Source organism: Spermophilus citellus (genome assembly GCF_964194105.1).
Source record: "Spermophilus citellus genome assembly, chromosome: 11".
NCBI classification, from domain to species: Eukaryota; Metazoa; Chordata; class Mammalia; order Rodentia; family Sciuridae; genus Spermophilus; species Spermophilus citellus.
In genome coordinates, this window is record NC_138192.1 from 108815639 (window position 1) to 108828970 (window position 13332).

Here is a 13332-nt window from a genome sequence, read left to right on the forward strand (position 1 = left end):
AATATCCTTCAGTATGGAGTTTGTTAGAGTCAATAAACTAAGACATTTTCTGAACACAGGCTCTAATTTTTGAGTACTGATAGCTGCTAAAATCCATCATTTTGTATAAAATAAATGCAACCCCAGCCTATTCAGGCCTCCACAGTTTCTCTTAGAATTTATACTGCATTCTGAATAATGCGTTTTACGGGGCCCCTTTTGAGAGTGGGATCCTATAAAGAACTTCATTCAGAAAGAAACGATAAATACTCCACTGTAAATCTCTTCATCACAGAATCTAGAATAAAAGAATGCAGTATTTTAACCAGTATAACATAGTACTACTATGCAGATTAATCTGAGGGAAAATTCAAGGAAGTTAGTGACAGTTTTTTTTCTCGTCATTTCTCATTCTTTAAATTTCTGATGAAAGATTCTCTAACTTATTATTACTTGATTGTTTTGTTTTTGTTTTGTTTCTGTTTGCAGCACTACAGATTGAACCCAAGGTGCTGTAAAGTGAGCTATATCCCCAACCCCCTTCTTATTTTCTGTTTTGAGATAGGGAGGGTCTTACTTAGTTTCCCAGTCTGGTCTTGAATTTAGGATTCTCCTGCACAGCCTTCTGAACAGCTGGGAAGTGGGATTATAGGTGTGTGCCACTGCAACTGACTAAATTTGACTTTTTCTTTTCTTTTTTTAAATTTTGATTTGTTATATATGATAACAGAATGTATTACAATTCATATTACACATATAGAGCACAATTTTTCATATCTCTGGTTGTACACAAAGTAGAGTCACATTGTTCTTGTCTTCTTACATGTATTTAGGGTAATGATGACCTGGATAGAGTGAAGAAAAAATGTGAAGGGAGGGGCCATAGGGGTAGGAAAGATGGTGGAATGCGCTAGTCATTATTTCCCTAAATTTGTCTTTTTATATCCATCTTTGAACAGGGCTTAGTCTCATTCTTGACCAAGTTCTAACTTGGTGAAAGGGTGGGGGCAGGGGGGCAGGGAGTTGTTGGTTAGTTTAAGAGTACTTTGTCTTTTGCAGAGAGACTGATGCAGCTCAGTGAGGAGCATGAGCCCTGAAATAACAGTCTCAAATTCTTATTCTAGGCCCACCTTTTAGCACCCTATGGTGGTCAGAGGGATCAACCACTTCTTTATTCAGCACAGAAGTGTCCTGCCGCAATCTGGCTGGGCAAAATAACGGGGGGGGGGGGGGGGGGTGACAAGCAACTTGTGAAGGTTGATACAGCGAGAGCCGCTTTATTATGGGACAGTAGAGGTATATATACTTAACTAATTACACACAGCTTAACTTAATTAATATCATCTAGATACAGCAGTCAGTCATTAAGGAATCCTCATCATCTTAATGACTCGCTGGCATTACTTCACAAACCACTCCTCCTGGCAAAGTGCCAGGCGCCATCTTGAATTGATTGTGGCCCTCAACAGTGTCCCTAAGTGGAAAAGATTCCACTGTTTCCAACTATTTCCCTTGTTTCCACTGTTTCCCTTGAGACCTTCAGATAGGCAAGTGGCCTGTCTCCCTGGTTCTTTATCTGTACATCATGGGTTAGTCTTGAAGTTAGTCTTGCCTAAACTTTCAGTTTTCATTTGATATGATCAAACATGCTGAGTTTTAAGGAAATGCTAGCAAACCCTGTTTTGTCTATATTGTTGCAAAGACACCATTTTGGTGAGTTACTTGTGCATAAAAACTTTTCTTCTGTGTAGACAATGTGGAGATTTCTTTGCAGCTTTTAACATTTCTCAGTTCTGAGAAAAACACTGTCAGAACGCTTATGGAAGATAAATAAACACTAGAGAAACAAGTGAAAGTGCAGGTTTAGAAGTGTCAGATTACAGAAAACTCACTCCTGCATAGCATAAGACTGCCAATTTTTCATTTTTGTCTGTCTTAGGATAGTAACATGATACCCTAGGAATTTGGTTATTTTCCACACTGGACCTCCCATTTCATGGGGGTTCAGAATAAGCTCCACTTTGATATTTCCTCAGGCATTTCATTTTAAACAAAGCCCAAGCTGAAATCATCATCACCCCCTAAAATTATGTGTGTGTGTGTGTGTGTGTGTGTGTGTGTGTGTTTTCAGTGTGTGGCACCACAGCTTACTCAGTTGCTCCAGCCTAGAGATTTGGTGATCTTCTTTAATTCCTAACTCTATCTCAACTCCCTCATCTAGTTCGGAATCTCGGGAGCTTTGCTTTCTCATTTCCTTTCATCCCCACTGCCACTAATACAGTTTTGGATCTCTTTTCCTTTTATTATTTGCAACAGTCTCCTCATTGGACTTGCTGACCCTAATATGGCTCAGTCATCTCTTATCCTCTTGCACCTACTCTTTATTAAATAAATTTAAAAATTTCAACAATACTTGTTAAAGCATGGTCAGGAAGGCTTTATCCTGGACCACTTCAACAGATACAGGGAGCACTGCAATCAGGTCTAGCAATGATTGGAGAAGATTGGGCTCAGCCCCAAATACAGCATGGGCAACTGGGAATTTATAGCCAAAGAGAAGACTGGGGTTAGTGGGTGGAGAAATTTTTAAAAGGAAACCTCAGAGGTAAGGGGATTGTGGCTAAACTGACCTAAGAGGATTCTTGTTGAAGGCAGGCCAGTGTGATCAGACAATCCCTAGGGGAAGACGGAGGATGAGGAATCTGATGGTAAATTGAGGAGGGAGACATATTGAGGTTGGGGGATTCTTGCTAAATTGACTTATCAGGGTTCTTGCTAAAGCCCCATTTTACAAGGATGGGCACATATGGGTCTAGTAGAAGATTTAGAAAGCTGACTAAAAGTTGGTCAGGCAGAGAATCTTTTGTCACCTTGTAAAACAATGTGTTCTCTATGCTGCTGTTAGAGCAAAGTTTCCAGAATGACCAATCAATCACTTCCTTAATGAACACATACTTCCTTAATGGTTCAGATTTGCTGTGGACAAAGACTCAGTTCCCTGCTGTGCTGCCCTGCTCTGGGCCCAGTTTAACCCAGCGGCTTCATCTGCTGAGGGGATTATAGTGGGTTGTATTGTAATCTCCCCAAACTCAAGTGCAAATTATATCCTCTGATACCTGTGAATGGGGCTTATTTAGTCAAAGGATCTTTACAGATGAAAAGGGCCTCTAAATGAGATCATTCTAGATTCATGAGGGTGGTCCTAATCCAATGACAAGTCTATTTATAAAAAAAGAAAAAGTACAGACAGGGAAGAGAAAAACACTGAATATTTCTTCATGTAAAGAAGGAGGCGAAGCCCTGGAAAGCCAGAAGCCAGAAGAGAAACAGCAAGTTGATTCTCCCTCAGCCCTTCCGGAAGGAACCAGTTCTGCTGACATCTCAATTTCAGACCGGTGGCTTACAGAATTTTTCCTTTATTTTGATCCACCAAGTTTACAGTAATTTGTCATAGCAGCCCTGGAAAATGAATACAGCTTCCTTTTCTTTGGGGGTGGGAAAAAGGAAACATTTTCTCTACATTACACAGAGATCTTTGCAGAGCTAGCTGTGGCTCTGAGCCCTCCATTATGTGATTGCTGCCCATGCCCAGGACCACTGGTTGGCATTGCTCCCTCTATTCCCTGGGCTAAGTCCCATTTTCCAGGACTTAAAATGCAGCTCAGGAAATGCATTCTTCGGGACGCCTTTCCTAAAAGCCATTTCCCTGCCCCTAGTCTAGGTTTTGCCTCCCGTGCTTTGTCATGGATTTATGGCATTATGTCGTATCCTCTGCTTACTTCATGGCTTCTCATACAGTCTTTGAAGTTCCTGGGGTGGGGGGTATGAATGTTTCTAGCACTTGGAAAAGTTCTTGGCTTATGGTAGGCGCTGAAATGTTTATGGAATCAATGGGGAAAAATGGTAAGTGGCAGAGCTGTCAAAAATCATTTGGGGTTGAGTGAGACAACCAAGGCCAGGCCATGATATCTGGTTCTATCTGCCCAGAGAAAGGTTGTCTTTTGTAATTCACACAAATGTGCCATTGGCTAGTGATGACCTTGGGGTTGGCAGGACTGACCTATTTGTGTTTAGTAGAAATGTTGTGCTTCCAGAATTTTTCTGGAAAATCCGTCTGGCAGAAGATAGGACTATTTGGGTTGTCTAGGATAAAAGTGTGGTTCCAATTTTAGTGAGGAAGGAGTGCTTCCTAGGTGGTCGACATTCACAGAGTACATCCAGTAAGCAGGAAGTGTGGAGATCAGAAGTTCTGTAGAATAGAAAATGAATTGTATCTGTGTTTTTGACTTCCAGGCTACTCACTTGTTTCTTCCTATCATTTGCCCTCAATAAACATGTAGGATTTTGATCTTGCCAAGCCTTTATGTCCTCAAATTCTTTACTTAAAAAAATTAGTACTTGCTTGGCGTGGTGGTGCACACCTGTAATCCCAGTGGCTCTGGAGGCTGAGGCAAGAGGATTGTGAGTTCAAAGCCAGCCTTAGCAAAAGCGAGGCTCTAAGTAACTCAGAGAGACCCTGTCTCTAAATAAAATGCAAAATAGGGCTGGGGATGTGGCTCAGTGATTGAGTGCCCCTGAGTTCAATCCCCTGTATCATCTCCCGCCAAAAAAAAAAAAAAAAAATAGTGCTGTATATTTAGCATGTTTATATACCTTATTTCTTTTTTTTTTTATACCTTATTTCTTAATAAAGTTCTCAATGAGTTTATTCCCACTGGGATAGGAAGATTGACAAGTTGACACTGTAAAAATAAGGACTCTTGAGTCAAACTGCCTGGGTTCAAATGCCACCCCTGCCACTCTCTGTCTGTGGTAGATCATATGTGGTAGATCATCATCAGAACAGTTCTCCTTCGGCTTTTCTTACAAACTGACATTGATACTACTGTCCTCAAGGTGTGGAGGGGCTTGTGTTCCCTTCTCTTGGAAATTCACAGATCTGTTTTATGAAAGTGCAATTGTGTGACTTGCAAAGCTAAGACTTAAAAGGTGATATGTGGGATATTATTTATCAGTAAAAGGAACTATTGACACTTGTGTAGTTGGCAGATCCCAAAGGCTTAGTGGAAAAAGCCTATCTCAAAAGGTCATATACTGTATGTTTCCACTTATACAACACTCTTGAAATGACAAAACCATAGGAATGGAGAGCAGATTAGTGGTTGCCAGTGTACAGGTACGGGGACAGGCAGGGGTGGATGTGACTATGAAGGGTCAGCATGAGGACTCCAACTAAGTGCCTGTAAAAGCTGGCATAACACATGATCATCCAGCCCGTCCCACTGGTGGGCGAGTGCTACTCTTCCTCCATTGGCAGTACACTTGCCCTCTGTGTTTTCGCTCTGTGCTCTGACATTTCATGCCAAAAGCAGGCCTGTAAATCCTTGTGGAAATGCTTTTTCCCTTTTCTATATAGTTTTTCAAATATTCTAGGACGCTTTCATGGCCAAAGGTGAGCCTTATCTATTCTGTTTTGTCAAAAATTTGCCTGGGCTAGAGTATAGCGCTAGAGTGAGTGCCCTGCATTCAGGAGGTTCTTGTTGAATAGCCATCACAAAAAAAAAAAAAAAAAAAAAAAAAAAAAAAAAAAAAGAAAGAAAGAAAGAAAGAAAAAGAAAGGAAGAAAAAAGGAAAAAAGAAATTACCCCAAATCTGTTATCTTTTTTGGTTTGTTAGTATCTTCCTTTAAAACTAGTCTCAGTATTAAATGTATGTTTCAAATAGATATGGAATGTGTAATAATAATTATAAAATTGAATTAAAATGAGGTAGAGTTAGGATACTAGCAACTAGCAGGACATTCTTTTTTTTTTTTTTTTTTTTTTTTTTTTGGGTAATGGGGATTGATTAAACTCAGGGGCACTCAGCCACTGAGCCACATCCCCAACCCTATTTTTTATTTAGAGATAGGGTCTCGCTGAGTTGCTTAGTGCCTCACTTTTGCTAAGGCTGGCTTTGAACTGACAATCCTCCTGTCTCAGCCTCCCCAGCCACTGGGATTCAGGCATATGCCACCATGCCCGGCACCATTCTCTCTCTCTCTCTCTCTCTCTCTCTCCCTTTCTTTTTTTGGTACTGGGGAAATCTCTAGTACCACCACCAGCACACAAAAAAGAAGAGAAAAGAAAAAAAAAGACAAAAAATAAGCCCCTAAACTGGAAAAACAGAGTAAGTTCTGTCATTTTGCAAATGCTAATTTGCTAGTTATGATATTATTTTATAAAAACAGAAGATTTCATAATTGGGAGGAGCCAAGTAAAGAGTACACTGAATTCCATTGCTATATTTGTAATTCCTATAATACTTCAAAGTTTAAGAAATTAGGAAGGCAACACAACTTTTACCTGTCCCATTGGGATGCTGGCTTTTAGAGACTAGCATCAATCCTGTGGGGAAGTTCAGGCCACATAGACCATAAGTAGGGTTCTGAATGAGCAGCCTATCTAAGGTCCCAGCCATAGCCACCATCTAACTTCAACTCCATGGAAGACCCTAAGTGAGAATTGCCTCCCTGAGCCCAGTCAACCCCCAGAACCAGTGGAGGTAAAAAGAAAGTGATTATTGTTGTAAGCCACTACATTTTGAGATAATTTATTTTGCCACAAAGGATGAACAGAATACCATAAATATCACCTGAACATCTCTGTACCTCAACTTTTTAAATTTATGAAGTGAAGTAACACACAAGTTTACTATAAGCATGAAATAAATAACCAAATAAAGAACCTAAGGAGTGATTAAATGAGATTTATAAATGAGATAATAAATGTCATTATCCTAGGGTATTCAAAGTATAAAAAAAGGACAAGAAAGATATGAAATAGCTCACATAACTTAAGTCAATACCAAATGACACTGAATGACTTTTTGCTTTTTGTCCCCAGAGATTGAAACTACGCCACAAGAACTTGGCAACAGAATGGATTCTATCTTGGGCACATCCTTAGATGACCTCTATCTCTTGGTTGGTGTGTACCGTAAACATACATTCTAAATATAAATGATGGTTCTATTGAGATGTCCACTCTTCCTCAACCCCAGCGGTAGTAACTTTTTTTTTCTTTATCGGTAAAGGCCTGTAGAGTCAAAAGTACCTGTGATTGCTAATATGCCCCTAGGGTCAAGGGATATTCTTTCATGGATATTCTATTGCCTTTGCTATTTTGGAATCCCATTATTGTAATACACAGCATTATAAAAGGTCTTAATTCTCTTTTTCCAATGTATCATAATGTGTTAAATCAAGGTATTTTTAAAGGTTCATTTTTGCTACAATCATTTATGGAAAAAAATTATAATTACCATAATTTCCATTATGCTTTTACTTCCTGAAAAAATAGTTATTGTCAGTGTCTTTATCAGTAAGATCAGCAGACAGCCTTTGGAGGGAAGGAAAGGCAGAAGGAAAGGCAGAATTAATGAAGAGCTAGGGGTCCAGAGACCACCCTCAGGGCTAGTGCCTGGTCAGAAATCAAGGATGGCCCATTTTCCCTAAAGATGCTGACTATGGCTGTCTGGAAGGGCAGGCATGCACATTTGCTATAGAAGCCCTCAGGCAGCATTTGGAAAAGTGCCTAAAATTTCAGACTCTGGAAAATACCAAATCATTAACTATTTGATTCTGGCCTATGCCCCTGGTCTGTTATGTTTTTTGGAGATTGACTAGGAATCTATATTCACCATGGCTGACTCAGCTCAAGCCAATCTTGCCAGTAATATTTAATCCCTAGACAGAAAGAAACAGAGAGAAAATTGATAATTGGCGTCTGGACAGGGGGAAAGTTAAAGAGGGATGCTAGGGAAAGCAGAGATCTAAATACACACACACACACACACACACACACACACACACACCCAATAAACTGAGCACTGCTGCAGGGAGACATTGTTATATTTCCTGATTTATTTGTGGTTAATGGCCTTCATGGTTTTCATATGCAAAGTAGCTTTGGATGTGAATAAGCATATTACCCAGAAGATTCTAGGGAAGATGTCACAGACTTGCCTGAAGACTACCAAATATCTTGGCAGCTGCAGAACCCAAAACTCCTGACTTAAATCAAAGGATTCTGTTTTAACAAAGGGTCACAGCAAGCCCTGCCACTCCCCTGAACTCACTAGTGGAATTCTTAAAGGAATAACAATGACACCAAACCCAGATTAACCATTTGAGGTTCTGAAATGGAAGAAAAGCAGTTGAAATCAATAGCTTAGAATAGTGGGTCTAAGAAAAAGTCTTCTACAAACAGAAAGTTGCTGATGTTAGCAAGGAACAAATTAATGATACAGCTTATTGGATGGCCTTAGATTATATGCAATAGAGAGATTCCTGCAATTCATCCTCATCAGTGTGTTTGTCTGCTTCACTGTGACCAAAATACCTGACAAGAACAACTTACAGGAGGGAACGTTTACTTTGGGTTCACAGTTCAGAGGTTTAATTCTGGGGTGGGCAGATCCCATGGTTCTGGGCCTGAAGGTTAGGCAGAACTTGCTGGTGGAAGGGCATGGCAGGGAAAAACTGCTCAGCTCAAGGCAGCAGGGAAAGAGAGAGAGGTTAGGGTGCCAGGAACAAGATATATAATCCCCAAGGGCACACCTCCAGTGACCTACTTCCTCCAGCCACACCTCTCCTACCTACAGTTACCACCCAGTAATCCATTCATTATTCATCCATCAAATGGATTAATCCACTGACTAGGTTACAGCCCTCAAAACCTAATCATTTACCTCTGAACTTTCTTACATTTTTCTCAGACAGGAACCTATTGGGGGACACCTCATATTCCAGTCATAATCATCATCCTCTTTTTAAAACAGCTGATATCAGCCCATCAGGACTTTATGAAAATTTATTACATCTGGTAACTTCACCTTTCATGGTTCTCAAACTTTACCTTTCCTAAAAATCACTTGGGGATCTTGTTAAACTGGTGATACCTGGAGCTCTGCCCTCAGAGGGATTTAGTAGATGGAATTCAGGAATCTGCATTTGAATATCCAATTGGAGGTTTCCAGTTGAATTCTCTAATTGAGTGCTCTGCTTATCCCTGGTAAGTCTCCTGTAGGTAGCCTTGGTTCATATTTTGGAAAGATTTATCTAAGATGCATTGAGAAAATGGCAGCTTGACCTTTGTTTAGCTACTTAACTGATCCTGAGTAAAACATTTCTATTCTCTGAGCCTGTTTCCTCCTGTGTAAACTGTAGTGATGGATTGTGTAAGTGAAAATATCTGTAAAGGACGGCATGCCTACATGTGGTTTCCCTCAACCTTTACTTAGAAACTGAAGACTTTCTACATTGCTTTTCTAAGAAATTATGTATAAGCGCTGAATAACTCAAGTCTCTGAACTTTGGAAACAGTTTAAAAGTTTGCACCTTTAATCTGTATAAGGCTAACCTTATTTACAGATCATTTGTCCCCAAACCAATTTACCTTCTAATGCTATAGACTGTCTGCACAAATGCTAAGGTCCTTAATTTTACAGAACTCAGACTGTACTTTTCCATAACTTTAGTTTACTTAGTATAATCCCACAGAACTCAGTCTGTACATTTCCATAACTCCAGTTTACTTAGTCTAATCCCAGTTGTATATCCCCACCGCTCCAATCTATATCTAGAGTTTGTCACCCTTTCTCCATCTCAGCACTCTGTAGGCACTTATTCTTCCCTTTTCTTCCTGTTTCTCTCCTCGTTGACCCTCCCCCCACAGAATGTTATTAGCTAACTTATTTTCTATGAGATTTAAACAGATCCGATTAAGAAAACAGTGCTGAGGACATTGATGGTTCTTCAAGGTTTATACATAGCAGATGAAGAAAATAATTTTAAATATATTACCGTTTGAAACTAAAAGTTTAAAAGTTCCTACACACATTACATCTGAATAAAACTGAGTCTCTTGGAAAAAACTGATATAATTGTTGAAGTAGTGGATTTCATTTGATTTACAAATGTTGCCTGTATAATTTATGTACATGGTCCCTGAGTGCTGATCCAGAATGCCTGCAACCTCTGCTTCTCTTTTTGGTGATATATAAAAGGTATAGTATTTAACTTTGAGGGGCAGAAGCCAAGACTGATTTATCACAATGTGCCAATTGGCTAGGCCACTGCCCAGCACACATGGACCGCGCCCATCCCAAATACTTGTTGAGTAAATGCATAGGTTTGGAGTTTCAGTAGGAGATAAATTTCTCTTAGATCTTAATCAATTGTCTACGTGATACTCTGTATTTTGTTTTTTCACTGATAATGATTTTATTGCTTTTGTTCAGGGTGATTCCTAATAAAAGACGGTGAAGAGGATCACTCCAGGAGATGGGAAGGTGACTAGCTTCATATAAATGAGTCAAACATTTCTTTTTAAAACTTACAATTTTAATATAGTGTCTCCTGTCACATTTCTTCAATGTCTGATAGTGTGCTCCACCTAGTCCTCTCTGTCTCTTCCAGTGTGTCATGTTTGGTCACCACCTTTTGGCTACTCATGGTCACCATGGAGCAAGGCTGGCCCATTACAATGGTCTCATATTGAAAGTGCACTCTTCCTTTTATTTTGAACATAAACAATGAAATCTGCTGAGTAAACAATGTAGAAGCTACCATACTGTCATTTTAAAGACATCCTGATTCTTAAATCCCTCCCCTGTGCCATGAAGAGAGTTTATGAGGCTGCCACATTGTTCCAGATATTTTCCAGTAACTGCCTGAGGAAACATAAGTGCATTCATGATAAGGCACCTACACCACTGAACTTCGGCAGTTAGTCAAGAATTAAAGCATTCGTAGTACTGAAAAAGATATTGCTTAGCCCGCTTTAGGGCATTTGAAGAATGTGTTCATGGAAAACATAGACCCATGTTAATTCCAAATACATTTTGAAAGGCATTCCCACTCTAAAAATAATCACACTCAAGCCCGACAACGGCCCCACTGACTCGGAATCCATAACTGTTTGGAACTCAGCACTGGTTCAACTAAGAGCACCTGCTATGGTCTGACCTGAAAGAGAAGAGTGTAGGTTCTATGGGACACTGATTTCCCATGAGAGTGTCATGATGAGAAGACATACTCAAAACTATTTGTTGGATGATTTGGATTCAAAGACATAAGAAAGGAAAAACCCTCTTCCATAAAGATGGAAAAAAACGTACTCAAAAGTTTGGCTGAGATCCAAGTTATAAGTCTTCATGGAATAGTACAAGGATAGGGCAACTAATTTGCAGGAAATAAGTCACCAATGTCCAGGTAAATACAAATAGAAATATGACCAAAAGAAACACAAACTCACTGAGTAATTCTACTAAAAGGAGTTGCAACTGGAAACCATGGAAATTTTTAAATAGGCAAGAGCTACTCTAGGACACCAGAACAAAAATGCAAATTATCAGTTTCTGTCATATAGTTTAGACATTTTGGAGTGTACCTGGGACATTTTTAGCATTGAAACCATGAAGGACTCAAAAATTCTTGCAGTAGGAAAAGCAGGAGAAAAATTTGAAATCTAAAAATTTCATGACTTGAAAAATAGGAAAATTCAGTTCAGTTAGAATATATCTTGAAGCTTAATCTCTGAACATATAAATAATGTTCAAGAAATTTTTTTCCAGACAAAACAAAGCAAGGCCAACCAGGAAAACAATTATTCTTATTCAGAAACCAAACGAAAGATTTAACCCCTAATGTTTCTAACAAGAAAGCATCAAGGCTTCCCCAAGGTGAGGAACTCAAGGTCCATAAAACCAACTAAGAAGCCCCAGAGGTCCCTAGAAATAATACTTGGTGTATGGTCCAATCAAGATGAGGGAATTTTCCAGTTGGATGGCAGAACATTTTCTTAGAGAGCAACTTTCTGACTTATGTTTGAAAAGATTGAGGATGATGTGGCTTGAATAAATGAGGTCACTTTCTCGATAGCAAAGTAAAGGTTTGTCAGGAAGGTAAGCCAGTGCTGGGGCGAAGGTTCTGGGCTTTGTTCCAGGAGAACATGATCATAGGCCAGTTAACGCAAAGGGATTCAGAATAGGTTTCCTGGTACATTTTTTAAAACTTTTTATGTTCAAAAGAAAGAGATACAGAAAACCACACAAAATAAAGGTAGAACTTAGTAAATTACTGCAAGGCACTCCAGGAATCATGTCCCTTGTCAAGAAATAGAACACTGCTAGCTGCCCTGAAGCCCTCCAGGGCCCGTCCCCATCCTACTTTGCCCTGCTCCATGGATTATCATCTAATCATGTAGCCCACAGATGTTAGTTTCTTCTTCTTCTTCTTCTTCTCCTCCTCCTCCTCCTCCTTCTTCTTCTTCCTCCTCTTCCTCTTCCTCTTCTTCTTTTTAAATATTTTTAGTTGTCAATTGACCTTTATTTTATTTATTTATCTGCAGTGCTGAGAATCAAACCCAGTGCCTCACACATGGTAGGCAAGCACTCTGCCACTGAGCCACAACTCTAGCTCCTCTAATTCATTCTTAAAAATAGAACTTTCAAAGTGGATTCCAAGCCTGGCATGGTGGTGCACACCTGTAATACCAGGGGCTTGGGAAGCTGAGGCAGGAGAATCACGCCACCCTCAGCAACTTAGCAAAGCACTTAGCAACTCAATGAGACCCTGTCTCTAAATAAAATATAAAAAGGACTGGAGATATAATTTAGTGGTTAAGCACTCCTGGGTTCAATTCTCAGTACCAACAACAACAACAAAAAGTAGATTCCACATCTCTCTAAAGGGTTAGGAACTGGTGGTCCCAGCACCCTAGTATCCTCTTATGTTTCTAATCCAGACCTGACTTTTAATGCTACCTTTAAGTTTTTAAATAAGTCTGTAGTCTGGAGATCCCATCTTGAAAATGGCAATCTCCCAACAACAATTTTTGCTGAGCCACTGGGGTGGGGCTGGTGGGAGGTCAGATCTAGAAAGAAGGCAAGGACAAAGACATTTTACTGGTAGAAAAAGAAGATTGTGTGTGATAGCCCCTTTCAGAAGAAGTGTCAATTAAGAAAGTGGGTGGTGATGTTAGGTGCCCTAATATATACAGAAAGTATTTTTCTCTTGTCAAATTAACTGCTTACAAAAAACTTAATGTTACAGTGCTGACAGGACCCTACTTGATGGAATTCACACCTGGCCAACTCTGAGGCAATTGAAACATTAAAATATATAATGATGGTGATGGATTATAGTCCATGGAATAAAATAAGAATCTGTGAGTACACACTAATGTCAATGAAGGAATAAATGGATAAATAGAGGAAGAAAAATCTGTTCATTACAGTGGAATATAAACACTGATTATAATTATATCATATGTAAACTATGAGTGAAGTTTGATGATGCATGCATGGCAT